Source organism: Oryx dammah, unplaced genomic scaffold (assembly GCF_014754425.2).
Source record: "Oryx dammah isolate SB20612 unplaced genomic scaffold, SCBI_Odam_1.1 HiC_scaffold_13, whole genome shotgun sequence".
Lineage (NCBI taxonomy): Eukaryota > Metazoa > Chordata > Mammalia > Artiodactyla > Bovidae > Oryx > Oryx dammah.
This window is the reverse complement of record NW_024070197.1, coordinates 6,388,074-6,404,226: the sequence shown is the minus strand read 5'-3', so window position 1 is coordinate 6,404,226 and position 16,153 is coordinate 6,388,074. Positions and strand designations below refer to the sequence as shown.

The following is a 16,153-nucleotide window of genomic DNA, read 5'->3' as shown; positions in this document are numbered from 1 at the left end:
AGATCCCCTGGAGAAGGAAATAGGCACCTACTCCAGTATTCTTGGCTGGAGAATTCCCTGGACAGAGGAGTCTGACGGGCAGAGGAGTCCGACTCCATGGGGTTGCAAAGAGTCGGACATGACTGAAGAACTAACATTACGTTATTTTGAGTATAGGGACCTTTGTTGTCAGCCTTTGCTTAACTTCTCTTCCAAGAAGCAGACGTCTTTTAATTTCCTGCAGTCACCTTCCTCGGAGATTACACTATTGAATTGTTCGGCCCCGCCCGCCTCACCTTCGCAAGGTGCAGGGCAGACCCGGCTTCCCTCCACGACCCGCACCCTGACAGCTTGTCTCCCTTTAGGCCGCTTCCCCAGGCCGCCCCCGCCGTTTCACTGCGGGCCCGCGCAGCTTCCCACATCCGGAAGCGGAGAGCCGGCGGTGCAGCTGTCTCAGCAGCGCGGCGTGAGTTTCTAAGTCACACGTGCCGTTCTCACTTGGCTTCCCTCGGTACCCCGGGTCTGAGGGTCTCTGCTGACTAAATCCCTGTTCCCGCCCCACCAACCCCAGCAAATTCAGAGGTCTCCGTGAGCGGTGAAGGGGCGCCTCCCTTTTGGTTTAAAGTCTGCACTGCAGCCGGTTCCTGCTTTTGGAACTCGGAAACGCTGCATTTCGCACCTCCTTCCGTCTTAAAACCATTTACTGTCCCCTCTGCACTTCCTGCAGCGCATAAAATTCTCTTCCACGAGGTGGGTATTTACGCTCCGCGGTCCTCAGCCTCGCCTTCTCGGCCCCTGGAAGCCACGTCCTCTCCCAGGTCCTGGGATTCTGGGGAGCGCGCCCCGCTCCTGAGACCCACTCCCTCTCAGCGCCCGTGTCTCCTCGGGTCTTGTCTTCATAATGACCTTTCCCCTGATTGTGTGTAGGGGTGGGTGACCTGGGCCAGCCACTTGATCCCTGTGGTTCTTCCCTGCCAAATTCCAGAGAACTTGGCTCTTGCAGAAGGAGGGCTTCTTCTTCAGCCGCCATTCCCGTAAATAGTGGGGGTGTGGTGTGGTGTGGTGTCATTAGAAGCAAAGACGTCGAGAGAAATAGAAAACTGAAAAAAGCCTGAGGAAGAATCGATGACAAGAGAATTGGTGAGGAACTTGCGAAGAGACGGCAACATGAAAGAGAGGAAGTCTTGAAGGTTGCGGGTAGGCAAGGAGAGAAGTTTAGAGAAAAGCAGGATCTCCAGAGTGTTAAAGGTGAGCAAAATAGGAAGGTGTTGTTCAGTCCCAGTCTTGGCGACCCCTGTATCTCTGAGAGTTTGCTCAAATTCATGTTCATTGAGTCCAGGGATGCTATCTAAGCATCTGATCCTCTGCCGACCCCTTCTATAGCCTTCAAGTAGAGGGGCTGTAAATCAGGGGTCCCAAAGAGGGCGACAGTGGAGAGGCGGTTCACACAGAGCCCGCAAAGGGGATACAAGAGTTGGAACCTTGGTTTACAGAGCAATATCCTGCTGGGAGAGAAAGGGGACTCCTAGTGATCGAGCTTCCCTCGTTGGCTCAGCTAGTAAAGAATCCGCTGGCAATGCGGGAGACCTGGGTTCGATCCCTGGGTTGGGAAGATCCCCTGGAGAAGGGAACAGCTACCCACTCCAGTATTCTGACCTGGAGAATTCCACGGACTACAGACATGGGGTCGCAAGAGTCATCAGGACTGAGCGACTTTCACTCATATCCAGTAATTGGAGGAGCTGAGAAAGCAAGCAAGGTGAAAGGAAGCATAGCCACTTGGGGGTGCCAGAGAGTTGGGAGGAAGGGAGGGCGGAGATGGAGGAAGAAAGGCAGAAATTCATGGGAGATTTAGGATCCTCAAGGAGGTTGGATTAGAAGCATTTTACAGGGAACAGATGGCAGCGAGAGGCCGGATGGGAGTCAGGGAAGAAGCAGAGAGGAGGACAGCCGGAGAGCAGAGGGGAAGAGAAAGGGAGACGGAGAAAGAAGCAGGGAAGCAGATGAACTAAATGAAGTGGAAACAAGTAGTATGCAGATGGGGGAGGGGACTGGATCCAGGAGAGTGCTGAATTGGTTGGATAAGGATTATGAAGTCGTGATGCATTGATTTTTGCCTTACCTCATAGCTCAGTCGGTAAAGAATCTGCCTGCAGTGCAGGAGACCCGAGTTCAATTTCTGGGTGGGAAAGATTCTCTGGAGAAGGAAATGGTAACCCACTCCAGTATTCTTGCCTGGAGAATCCAGTGGACAGAAGAACCTGGCGGGCTATAGTCCATGGGATCGCAAGAGTCTGACACAAGCTAGTGACAAAACCACCACACTGATTTTTGGCTTTAGGATCTAATAAATTTAAAACTTGTTTCTTTACATTATACAGATGAGAATTGCAAAACTTCTGTCTGTAAGGCTTGTGCCTTTTGTAATTATTTGTATTAAAAGATAACATCCATGTGCAGAACTGACTGACTCTCTTACTACATGGTGCCTTTTCCAGGAACATTAAAAATGTTCTTGGTGATCATTTTCCTTTTTGCTTTCTCCTTTCTTTACATTTAATTCTTTTTGTAGCTTGGGATAGATTAGATCATTCAATACCGATGTAAAGAATTATTCGCTTCTGAAATAAGATTTGTTGCCCTCCTGTAAATAATTCATGTCATTGTTTTCTAAGTATGCTGTGTTCTCAAATGTTTTTTTTGAACTTGACTCCTTAATTCTTCAGTAAAAATTTTTAACAAGCTGATTCACTTTAGGTTTGTTTCATGTTTATTTGAGGCCCATTTGCTGTTTCTTCTTGATGTTATATGTTCGAAGCATTTTTCTGGTAACTGGTAAAGAGATGTAGACTGTCTTGATGAGTACTTAGGAAGAATGTCAGTGATCTTTCATATTAAGAGTCACGACCTAATTTAAGCAGTTTGTCTGATACTCCATTTTCCTCTCTTTTATGTGATCTGGTAACTAGTGAGCAATGAAGTGATCTGATGATGTTTCTCTCGGGTCCAGCATCTGAGAAACAGTGACCACTGAAATGATTGGCCAAACTGGGTGTGTGACTGTGTGTGGCAGTTCTTCTTGGAAGGAGAGCCCAGTTGTTACTAGAATTTGAAATGGGTCCCAGTTTTGCAAAATGAAAAAGGACAACAGTTGGATGGAGGCGGGAACATATGCTTAGAGTAAAATAGAATATCAGCTGATGTCTTCTATGAATAAGGATCAATCTGCAGGGAGGCCTCCCACCCTGACTGGCTTCCCCGTGTTCTCAGGGCAGCATCCTGACTCCTCAGGTGGCTCCACAGCCCTTTGTCACCCTCAGGTCGCTGCCAGTGTCTCCAGCCTCATCCTGGGAGCTGACCCCGTTCTTATGGTCAGTCTGTCCCGGTTACATTCACTTAGTCCTTGTTCATAGACACCAAAACCTTCTCTGTCTCGGATCTTAGTTTCTACACCTGCCTTTGGTCACTAAACACCGTGGCCCTTGCTCTTTCTGTTCCTTCAGGTCTAGGCCAGCAAGGTCTCCCCGTCTCCTTCCCATATTCTCTGTCACATTAACCAGGTTTCCTACCTCTATATTAATCACCTTCATCAGAATTGCCCTTGTCCTTTGACTATTTGGAGTCTTTGCTTTTTTTCCTCCATTGAAGGATACACCGTGTTGCTCTTCCTCCCTAGATGCTCACAGCATCTCACTCTGGGGGTGAGGACTGGGAATATGGGTTGGGCTGAAGAATTCTCAGGGGAGAAAGAGGGGACAAGGTAGGTGATGATGGTTCCTGTATCTGTTCTGGACATTTCAACTCTAATTGATCCTTACCCCATGTGGACACTTAATCACTGAAAAGCAAAAAGATATGGGGAGTCCTAATGAGCCAAATAGATCTAGTGTCTTGAAGTGTCCCCATGTTTTAGCCTGCTGTGTCACTGCTCACTGCAGCCCCCAGGTCTTCTAAGCTCTGTCCACCCAGGGACTGGGTGCCATCTTAGACAGCAGCTCTGCCTTCCAGCAGTTTATCTGCTCGGATCAGGGGATGCTGAGTTTACTGTGGTTAGAGTGGCCAGAAGGTTTGGAATCCAAGGGGATATGAGGGAGTCCCCCCTGTCCTTAAAGATCAGGGATATCTTCCAGTTAGCTCTCACTGGGGAGGACAGGGGTCAGTGAGACTGGGGTCTCTCTATCTGTGTTAATTCTTTTTTTTTTTTTTAATTTATTTATTTATTTTTAATTTTTACTTTACAATTCTGTATTGGTTTTGGCATAGATTGACATGAATCCACCACAGGTGTACATGCGTTCCCAAACATGAACCCCCCTCCCACCCCCCTCCCCACAACATCTCTCTGGGTCATCCCCGCGCGTCAGCCCCAAGCGTGTCATATCCTGCATCAGACATAGACTGGCATTAAAAATATGGAACGCTTCACGAATTTGCGTGTCATCCTTGCGCAGGGGCCATGCTAATCTTCTCTGTATCGTTCCAATTTTAGTATATGTGCTGCCGAAGCGAGCACTGTGTTAATTCTTCACTGAGCTCAATCCAACCAAATCTCAAGGGCCTGTAAAATTTTCTGATGTCCCATGTTGCTGGCAGGTTTTCCCAGGAGGGCCAGCTCCTTGGTCTCTGTACTAAGTGCGGAGTGTCCTTGGATTTGCAGCTTGTGCACAACTCTGTTGCGATGTTCATGCCCTTGGTCTCTGCTATTTAGCCCTCTTGTTCAACCATGCATGGAGAGGTAGAAAACTGGGGGAAAGTGAAGGGGAGCTTGCCAGAGTCTCCAGGAGGGCTGTGGCAGCAAGAGTAGGCCTCTGGATGAACCCAATGAATGAGGGTGTGTGTGTGTGAGAGAGAGAGACATTCATACTTGTGGGATCACGGGGTGTGTGGAACTGTTGACAAAGGTGGTTTCAGTTCTACCTGGAGGGCCTGGATGTGGGCTCATGGCCAGTTGTGTGCTGCATGGTATGGTGGGCATGCCATAGTGTCTTAGCTCAGTTTCCCTGGGACCCAGATGCTGTGACTGAGGTTTGCATGACTGGGTTTCATTGGGAAACACATGGTCACACCTGTGGAGGAAGGAAGGAAGTGGAATTGGGTTGAGGACTGTTACCCTGCAGTGTGTTAGAATCAAGGCCTGAGCTGAGCCCACAGGGAGGTCTGGGTGCAGGAGGATGGGCACAGTGGTCTCAGAGAAGGGGGTTGGGATCCAGGAGGTGCCCCACAGCACCCCTTACACACAGTGGATTCTGTGGGGTCTTTAGGGAGGGCTAGAATCAGACCCATGAATAACTGTCTTTAAAATTCCATTGATCACTTTGCAGATTACCTATAGTTTTTCTGTTAGTTTGAGTTACTAATGAAGAAGATTTCAGATGGAAGGTAAAAAAAGAGAAGTTGGCGTGTTCCTTGGAAGATGGTGAAGCTGCACTGGGGCGTGTGCATCAGCCTACACATCTGTCTTGTGTTATTAGATTTGGGTGATGACAGTTTGGGGCTGCTGGGGTCACTGTGACTGATACGATGTCTTGAGTCTCGTTGGTGTTTGGGCGTCTTTGTGTATGTTATTCCATCATTAACACAGGAGTTGTTAAGGCTTGGAAACTTCTGGGGGTTGCATAGCAGGATGGGTGGATTATTAGTAGGTCTCTGGGGAGTGTGTTGGCCCAGATGCAGGTTTGGAAGTTTCTTTCAGCCTCAAAGGGTAATGATTTGGCCTCACCTTTGATGGCAGAAGTTTTGCATGATGCTGTGAAGGCTTGTTCTTAGAATCCAAGGATTATCAGCTCCACAGTAACCTGTCATACAGAGGCTTATTCTGGAGATGACGCAGCTGCTACTTGTTGCTGCCAGCGCAGTGGATTCCTCTATTGTTCTCTCATCGTCTTTACAGATCTTGGGTGTCTGCCATGTCCATGCACAGTACAGTTAATGGTTGTAAACGGTTGAAGGCAATGCAAATGGTACATGGAAAACAGTACAGAGTTTCCCAAAGATTAAAAATAGAACATGCATAGGATCGTGCAGTCTCACTTCTAATTATATAGCTAAGAAAAGGAAAAATTTAAAAACTGTTTATGTATTTGGCTTCACTTGTGTCCTGCAGGATCTTTGGTTTCAGTGCACTGAAATTCTAGTGTGGTGCTCGGGCTTAGTCGCTCCACGGCCTGTGGGGTCTTAGTTTCCCCACCGGCGATTGAACCCACATCCCCCACAGAGCTAGGCAGATTCTTCACCACTGGACCACCAGGGAAGTCCTGTGCAAAAATCAGTATTTTGAAGGAGTAACCTGCACTCCCGTAACCCATACTGTATGATTCACAACAGCCATGTGTTGTAGAAACAACCTGAATGTCTGTTCTCAACTGAGTGGATGATGAAACCGTGATGTGTGTATGAGACAGGCTGGGTCCTGGGACCTTTCACTGCAGTTCTTGCACCTGGACGAACGTCTTCTTGGGCAACAGGCCACAAAGAAAGTGTAATTGAACAAAGAAACTATACGCACATTCATGAGTGGGCAGCAATTCTGAACAATAAGTAAAAGGACCACAAACCAAGCTTGATTTCTGAGGCTCCAGAAGCAAAATCAGGTCACTTCTCATGACCCCTGCTGATTGCACCACCAGGGGGCCTGAGGCCAGGCAGATTACCTCAGCTTCCTTCCAGCTTTAACCAAAGAGATCAGCTCACCCCCTTTTTGGGAGGAGCAGGGGCACACACTTCTTTTTCTGTCTCTCCTTACTGCAGCAAGAGTCCCAATAAAGCCTTTCTTGAAATTCCCCTCTGGTCTTATAACTATTTCTATTGATTAAAGAGCCCCAGGATCCAGGTTGAAAACATGTAAGTGTAAGTGTTAGTCACTCAGACATGTCACACTCTGTGACCCCAGGGACTGTACCCTGCCAGGCTCCTCTGTCCATGGAATTCTCTAAGCAAGAGTACTGGAGTGGGTTGCCATTCCCTTCTCCAGGGGATCTTTCCAACCAAGGGATCAAATCTGGGTCTTCTGCATTGCTGGCAGATTCTTTATCTTCTGAGCTCCCAGGGAAGTCCTCATTGGTAACCCAGGCAAATATACACACATATTTGTAATGGCATATTCAGTTCAGTTTAGTTGCTCAGCCATGTCTGACTCTGCCGGCTCACGGATTGCAGCACGCCAGGCTTCCCTGTCCATCACCAACTCCCAGAACATACTCAAACTCATGTGCATCTCCTCGGTAATGCCTTCCAACCATCTCACCCTCTGTCATCCCCTTCTCCCACCTTCAATCTTTCTGAGCATCTGGGTTTTTGCCAGTGACTCAGTTCTTTGTATCAGGTGGTCAAAGTATTGGAGTTTCAGCTTCATCATCACTACTTCCAATGAATAGTCAGGAATGATTTTGTTTAGGATTGACTGATTGGATTACTTTGGTGTCCAAGGGACTCTCAAGAGTCTTCTCCAATACTACAGTTCAAAAGCATCAATTCTTTGGCACTCAGCTTTCTTTATACTCCAACTCTCACATCCATACATGACTACTGGAAAAACCATAGCTTTGACTAGACAGACCTTTGTTGGTAATGTCTCTGCTTTTTAATATGCTGTCTAGGTTGGTCATAGACATAGCATTTCTTCCAAGGAGAAAGTGTCTTTTAATTTCATTTGTGCAGTCATCGTAAGCAGTGATGTTGGAGCCCCCCCAAAATAAAGTCTGACACTGTTTCCACTGTTTGCCCAGCTATTTGCCATGAAATGATGGGACCGGATGCCATGATCTTAGTTTTCTGAATGTTGAGTTTTAAGCCAACTTTTTCACTCTCTCACTTTCATCAAGAGGCTCCTTAGTTGTTCTTCACTTTTTTCCCATAAGAATGGTGTCATATGCATTTCTGAGGTTACTGATATTTCTCCCGGCAATCTTTACCAGGGTCCAGCCCCAGTTGGATCCAGGGTATCCGAAGCGGGGATGGAGTCGGTGATTAAAGAGAGATTAATTAGAGATTTAAAGAGAGATTAGAGAAGAATAATGTAGTGAAAAATAGAGGAGAAAAGAGGCTGTATTCTTTGGTTTACATAGAAAACCAATAAAACCCCAAGACAAGGGACTTTCACTGTCTATGTAGGCCACAGGCACCTGCTTGAATAGCGGAGGGGCCCCACCTTGGGCTCCCTCTTGCGTGAGTCTTAGAAGCCCAGGCAAATAAGTAGACATGGCGAGCCTCTATGGTCCAGATGGGACTTCAATCTGAAAAGGGAGAATGAGAAAAGAACGACATGGGGGAGGCAAGCATCAGTGCAAGACCCACAACTTTATTTTCAAAGGCAGCTTATATACCCTAAGTTGTACATAGAGAAATAATGGAATATGCAGAATTATGCAGGGGCAGCAGTCCTGACCCTTGTTGAGACTAGGCTTTCTTTTTGCATACCTTCCCATATACAAAAGGTCTCAGGTGATTTACATTATCTGCTGGCCAAGAGGCCTGTTAACAGTTTTATGGCTCTTTTCCTAGATAAATGTCTATCAACCAGAAAACTCATTTTCCCTTGAAGTGTATTTTCTTTAATCTGCATCACCCTCAAAGTACTAAATAAAGTTACATTCCTGTAGAACAAAGGTGCGGTGGGTTATAACAAAGAAAGTACTTAACTCAAAGATCTAATGTTGCTAATGCCAGGGCTACTACCTGTTTTTTCTACATACCAACTATATCAACAAATAAAAGATATGAAAACGTGGCAGCAAGTATTGGCTCAACAATGAAATCCTTAATCAGTTCTATTCTAATGATTTTGACTCCTTGGAAGGCCCTACATTCCTAGGATGTTTTAAGCTTCCTGTTCCTCTCCTGCTCAGGAGGCTGTAAACAATCACATGCGGAGCTGTAAGAGTCCAGATAAAGCTGTCAGGCAGGCTAGAAAGCCATCAGAGGGATTTTTGGATTGAAACACTCTTATTATGCCCAGGAGACTTATTATCTAAAAGCTCTAAATTAACTTTTTCCAGAAAAAGGTGATGGGGGGACCACTCTCTGTTAATGTCAGAGGAGTTGGTGAAAGGCATAATATAGTAAGGCACACAGATTCCGGTTTTGGGGTAGATGCTCGAGTAGGTCCAGGGACGTTCCCTCGAGATCCGACTCACCTTCGCCTGTCGGGTCTCTTCCTCATGACCTTTGCCATGGGCAGGATTCCTCATGCTGGGTCCCGGCAGTCTTGATTCCAGCTTGTGCTTCATCCAGCCCAGCATTTCGCATGATGTGCTCTGAGTGTAAATTAAGTAAGCAGGGTAATATTATGCAGACTTGATGAACTCCTTTCCCAATTTGGAACCAGTTGATTATTCCATATTCAGTTCTAACTGTTGCCTCTTGACCTGCATGCAGATTTCTCAGGAGGCAGGTCAGGTGGTCTGGTATTCCCATCTCTTTAAGATTTTCCCACAGTTTGTTGTGATCCACACAGTCAAAGTGTTTGGCATATTCAATAAAGCAGAAGTAGATGTTTTGTGGAACTCTTGCTTTTTTGATGATCCAGTGGATGTTGGCAATTTGATTTCTGGTTCCTCTGCCTTCTCTAAATCCAACTTGAGCATCTGGAAGTTCACAGTTCACATACTGTTGAAGCCTGGCTTGGAGAACTTTTAGCATTACTTTGCTAGCATTTGAGCTGAGTGCAATTGTGTGGTAGTTTGAACATTCTTTGGCATTGCCTTTCTTTGAGATTGGAGTGAAAACTGACCTTTTCCAGTCATGCGGCCATTGCTAAGTTTTCCAGACTGGCTGTCATATTGAGTGCAACACTTCCACAGCATCATCTTTCAGGATTCGAAGTAGCTCAGCTGGAATTCCATCACCTCCACTAGCTTTGTTCATAGTGGTGCTTCCTAAGGCCCAGTTGACTTTGCATTCCAGGCTGTCTCACTCTGGGTGAGTCATCACACAATCGTGGTTATCTGGGTCATGAAGATCTTTTTTGTACAGTTCTTCTGTGTATTCTTGCCATGTCTTAATATCTTCTACTTCTGTTAGGTCCATACCATTTCTGTCCTTTATTGTGCCCATCTTTGCATGAAATGTTCCCTTGGTATCTCTAATTTTCTTCAGGAGATCTCTAGTCTTTTCCATTCTATTGTTTTCCTCTACTTCTTTGCATTGATCACTGAGGAAGGTTTTCTTATCCCTTCCCATGTAGATGGAGATTTTTGTTACTTGGGACTGCTTGGATGAATGTAGAGAATATTATGCGAATTGAATTAGAACAGTCAGGGTAAGACTGATATTGTATGTGCTCACTAATATGTAGAATGTAAAAAAGTGAAACTCACTAGTACCAGACAGTGGGATGGTGGTTATTTGGGGTTGGGAGGTGGGGAGGTTGGGGAGATGTTGGTTGAAGGGTGGTACAGATTTTGAGTTGTAAAATGAGTGCATCCTGGGGAGGTGTGTGCAGCACGCTGACTGTAGTTAATCCTATTCTGCTACTGCATGCTGGGAATTTGTCAAGAGAGTCCGTTGTCAGTGTTTTCACCACACACGGAACATGGGCATTTGGAGGTGATGGATGTGTTGGTTCATGATTGTGATAAATATTTCAAAGGGTACACGTGTCACACGATCACATGGTGTATGGTATATGTACACATAACCCTTCTCGTTGGTCTCAGTCAAGCTGGAAAAGAAGAAAGTGGGAGGTGGCCTGGCCTTAATCCTTCACTAGTGATCAACCCAGGCTTCACATGAGATCATGAGGCATTTTGCCCGGGCATGTTTTGTACCCCTCCCCCAAAAGACATGCTCCTCAAGATCTCATGTGGGGCTTCGCCTCAGGAATGTGCACAGGCCGTGGATGATTCTAATCTGGATCCTGCATTGAGCACCAGGACTCTTAGCCTCCACTTCTGAGGCGGAGATCCAGCCCTGGGGGAGGGGAGGGCACTCTACTCTGAGTGGGGCTGGACCAGGGCCTGCTGTGTGACCTGAAGGGGATCATGGGGTGAGCGGAGGTGCCCCCTGCTCTGTGTACATAAAGCCTCACCAGGAGGGAAGTGTGATCCGAGGGAAAGTGTGGGAAAGTCCCGTGTTGGTCTCTCTGTGGGAGTTGCCCATCCTGCGTCCCTCCTGAGACAGTGTGCACAGAGGACTGTCTGTTCCACACTGTGAGGGCTTCCCTGTGTGTGGTTGGGGCTCAGGAAGGGAATGTGTTGACCCTAAGCATTAAACAGCATATTTTCCACGTTCATGATAGAACTGTGAAGACTCATGGATGAAGAAGCCCAGAAGAGGAAAGAACAGGAGTCAGGCATGGCTCTTTCTCTGGTAAGGTCATATTCTCAGTGGATTCTCACACTGCCTTCCTGAAATGCCCTTCTCTGGACTCACTAATCGTGTCTGACTCTGAGGTATCCTGTCTGACTCCTGTACATGCACACTCACCCGGGTCCTTCCCTCAGGGCCCGTCGTCTCCACTTAGATCCCGTCTCCCCATGACCTGGTGACTTGGCCCTTGTGAGGAGGCTCCCCTGGGCACTGTCCTGGGCAGGGCTTCTCACCCATGGGTTAGAGACAGGGTCTTGGTGCTGTTGGGCAGCAGGAGTTGCTTAAGGCCCATGTGGATGCACTGTCTGCTCTCTGTCAATCAGGGTAAAGAAGCTTTGGTGGACCTCAGGTATTAATATGTACAGTACTTTGTAAAATCTGCCAAAGAGGCCAATGAGGGGAAATCAGTTCTGACTTTTTATAGGACATTTAAAACTAAATGAACACCTCCGTGAAAACTTAAGTGTTTGGGAATGGAATGGAACGTTCAGAAAGAGATGTCAGGGCTAGGGAGTGTTTCGTTACACCATCTAATTTAAACTGTGAAATCGGGCTTACTAATTTTTTTTCTTTCTTTTTTGAGCACATGATTCAGCTTCCAGGGTCTTAGTTTGCTGAGTAGGCATCAAACCTGAAACCCGGCAGTGGAAGTGAGAGATCTTAACCACTGGACCATGAGGGAATTTTCCAACTTTACTAATCTTGATTCAGTATTTTCTAAGTGGAATAAAATAATAAATTTTGGAGTTTGTTAATAAGTGCATACCTAAAATTAATGATAAAAATCACATTATGATTTTTTAAATATATTTCCTGTACTCTGACTTCCTTGCTTCAGTGTCTTTTCCCTAGTTCTGGAGAGCGGTGACCACTCTGGTTGCAGTGCGCACACTTCTCATTGTGGTGGCTTCTCTTGTCTGGCAGCCCAGGCTCTAGAGAGCACTCGCTTTAGTAGTTTCACCTCCTGGGCTCTACAGCTCTGGCTCAGGAATTGAGATTCATGGGCTTAGTTGCCCCTCAGCATGTGGGATCTTACCGGACCAGGCAACAACCTGTGTTTCTTACATTGGTCAGTGGACTCTTCACCACTGAGCCACCGGGGACGCTGTCATCTTATTTTCAAATACAGGTATTATATACAGATTAGCGTTAAAGTATTTTCTGTATTATTTTCTACTTGTACTACTTTTTATGTTTTTAATAGTATAAGATAACGTTGAGGACTTCCCTGGTGATACAGTGGAGAGCAATGTGTCTGCCAATGTAGGGGACACGGGTTCCATCCCAATTCCTGGAAGATGCCACAGAGCAACTAAGCCCATGCCCAACAACTACTGTGACGGTGCTCTGGAGCCCGGAATCCTTAACTACTGAAGCCCGCATGCTTGAGCTTGTCTTCCGAAACAAGAGAAGCCACTGCAATGAGAAGCCTGGGCACCGCAGACACAACTCCATGCAGTGTGGCCACAAGTAGAGAGAGCCGGATCACAGCAACAAAGGCCCAGCATAAACAAACCAAATAAGCTGTGAAAAGGAAATAGAATGTTAACAAACTTACTGAATCAAACTTACGTTTGATTCACTTTTAATGTCCCAAAGATGCCAAAATACAGGAGAAGGGAATGGCTGCCCTCTCCAGTTTTCTTGCCTGGAGAATCCCATGGACAGAGGAGCCTGGCAGGCTACAGTCCATGGAGTCCCATAGAGTCTGACATGACTGAGCCAACTGAACATCAGCCTCCTCGCATAGCAGAGTGATTGCTGAAAAACAAACCTAAACCTCTAACTTTCCTCCTGCAGATTCTTAAGTCTTGTCCAGTTGCTTTTGAAATAACGTCTTCAATTTATAGGCCTTGCAGAAATCAGCCTCTACTTGGCATTATCCCGTCCTCGTTCCCACGTTGCAGTCACACTGGCTGGTTTTCTGTTCAGTAAATATCTTCCTGTGTCAGAGCACTCAGGCTCTTCTCTCTGCTTACAGAACTCTTCTCTTTCCCACCTTGCCAATCCTAAGTGTTTCTTCCTCACAGAGACCTTGTCTGACTTCTCCATGTAGGTCACGACTTTCTGTTGAATCTTCTCTTAGCACCAGGCCTGTTTCACAGCACATATAAAAATAGTGATGTTAAAATTATGGATGTAATTTTACTCCTTGGAAGAAAAGTTATGACCAACCTAGATAGCATATTCAAAAGCAGAGGCATTAGTTTGTCAACTAAGGTCCGTCTAGTCAAGGCTATGGTTTTTCCAGTGGTCATGTATGGATGTGAAAGTTGGACTGTGAAGAAGGCTGAGTGCCGAAGAATTGATGCTTTTGACCTGTGGTGTTGGAGAAGACTCTTGAGAGTCCCTTGGACTGCAAGGAGATCCAACCAGTCCATTCTGAAGGAGATCAGCCCTGGAATTTCTTTGGAAGGAATGATGCTAAAGCTGAAACTCCAGTACTTTGGCCACCTCATGTGAAGAGTTGACTGATTTGAAAAGACTCTGATACTGTGAGGACTGGGGGCAGGAGGAGAAGGGGATGACAGAGGATGAGATGGCTGGATGGCATCACTGACTCGATGGATGTGAGTTGGAGTGAACTCTGGGAATTGGTGATGGACAGGGAGGCCTGGCGTGCTGCGATTCATGGGGTCGCAAAGAGTCGGACACAACTGAGCGACTGAACTGAGCTGAAATAAATTGGCCGGCTGGCTGCTGGTAAGCTCCGTCATATTCACTGCTGTACTCCCATTTAGGGACACAGAGTTGATACTCACTAACTTTTGATTGAACGAAAGAAAAAAATAAAGACAACTCGTGTTTCAATCACTTGTGTGTTTCCTTGTGCATGCATGAGTGCATGGATATGTAACTCCATGATTTTATTACAAAACCATCTCATAAATACGGTTTATGCTTAGAGCAGTTGCAGTTGTATCTTGAGTGTGCATTCCATGGCCATTAATATTTTCTACCACACCACATGAATAATGTAAATAGTAGTCAGATTATTGACATTGTGTGGGTTGGGGGCTAGAGGGGGTGACCCTGTACAGTGACTATTTATGCTGTTCCATTGCACTTCAGCTCCCTTGAACTTGTTTCAGGTATTCTCAGGGAACTCTCTGGGGATGGTCTTTTATACTGTTACTTAACTCTTTGATTCCTTAGGTTCAGTTGTCTCTCCCAACCACCTGAGCTCAGGTGCTGTTGCCTCATTTCTTAACTGTTAGACTGGAGCTATTTATTAGAGTGACAGAGCTTTCTCCCCAGTAAGATGGACACAGATCTTTCTCTACTGTTGCTGTTATGTTGATGACAAGTTCATATGGGTAAAGTCTTTAGAGTAATGCTTAGTGTGTATGAAGTGTTGAGACACCTCTCATCAGTGTGATGATGACAGCCTCAATCACAGTCTGTGTTCCTTTAAAGCCACTGTGGACTTTGTCCTCTCTGAAGACAGCAGTCTTGCTGTAACTCATCTAGATAGTGAATGTCACTCAGTGTGTAGAACGTTAACACTTCTGCATCAACGACCCACTGTTGATTGGAATTTGTATATTTTTCCTGCCTTGTCCATACCCATGATGACTTCATGTTGATTGGAGGATATCATCATCTTATGAAAAAACAGGAAATTAAATTAGAGAGCAACAATTTGCTCCATATAGATTTGCATGGATATATCAGAATATTACTTGAGCTGAACTGACCTTACCTGTCTCACTTCTTCTCCTTTTCTGTGAAAATAAGAACCCTCCTCAGGGCCTGTTGGTGAAATGTGTTTTCATTTCAGGCACAGTTGACCTTCAAGGATGTGTTCGTAAATTTCACTCCCGAGGAGTGGGACTGTCTGGACCCTGCCCAGAGACCCTCAGGAACCTGCTGTCTGTGGGTGAGAATCACTTCCCTCTGAAGTAGGGATCTACTTAGGGGTATCTCTGCATTTTCCCTCGCTGTTTCTTGGGAGCCCTGTTTTTCTTGACTGAGCTGAAAACCTTGTTCACTTGGACATGTAAGGCTTCGTGTTTGGCATCGGGAGTTCAAACTTGTCTTTCCTTCTGATGACCTACCCACTGTGTGATACACAAGGAGTTTTTCCAGAGCTTGAGTGTTTATAAAGCTGATTTCAAACTTTGAAATATTCAGTTGCCTGTTTTATACCCTTGTGTTCTTGGTTCAGTAACTCTTGGAAAGGAACTAGATACCTGATACATACTATATGGTATATTCTACTGTTCCCTGTGCATTCAGAAGGAGGCAAATAGTAAGGTAATTTGTGAAGTATTTTTCTGTCCCTCATAATGTCCTCATTTCTTGGCTGACAAAAGAGCTGGGATTTTCCACCTGCCAGTGCAGGAGACACAGGTTTGATCCCTGGTCTGGAAGATCCCACGTCACAGAGCAGCTAAGCCCGTGGGCCAGAACTACTAAAGCAGCACTCTAGAGCCTGGAAGCTGCGATTACTGAGCCCACATGGGACAACTACTGAAGCCCGTGCACCCAGGAGAAGCCAAAGCAAATAAGAAGCCCAAACACTGCAACTGGAGAGTAACCCCTACTTGGCCAACTTGGGGAAAGGTCCAAGCAGCAAGGATCACACACTCCAGCCATAGTAAATGAATAAACAAAATTATTAAAGATAGCAAATGCATTTATTTTTAAAAAAGAATGTTTGGATTCTGGAAGAAGCCAAGTATGACAGTTCTTCTGAGCAGGAATTTCTGATTTTGACCTGAATCATAACTCTATTTTTGTAGCACAAGAAAGATCCCTGGATTGTGGAGAATGAGGTGCTAATTAGCAGAAAATCAGGTGAATGGGAAAGGATCAAGAGTATGATTTCAGGTCAGCTGTCACAAGGACAGAGAGGAAGCCACACCAT

At 45.9% G+C, this 16,153-nt stretch overlaps 1 long non-coding RNA gene and 1 other non-coding gene across 2 annotated transcripts in view; one reads left to right on the top strand and one right to left on the bottom strand.

Annotated features, from left to right (window-relative positions):
• Positions 1 to 4,385: 4,385 nt before the first annotated feature.
• On the bottom strand, positions 4,386 to 4,492 carry LOC120873368. The gene has a single exon (XR_005723443.1). It is a non-coding gene; the product is annotated as a U6 spliceosomal RNA (small nuclear RNA).
• A 6,719-nt stretch (positions 4,493 to 11,211) lies between these two features.
• LOC120872093 overlaps positions 11,212 to 16,153 on the top strand; it is a 15,164-nt gene continuing 10,222 nt past the window's right edge. Inside the window, exons 1-2 of the long non-coding RNA XR_005723173.1 lie at positions 11,212 to 11,283; positions 15,065 to 15,163. This is a non-coding gene — a long non-coding RNA (uncharacterized LOC120872093). The remainder of the gene's footprint in view (positions 11,284 to 15,064; positions 15,164 to 16,153) is intronic.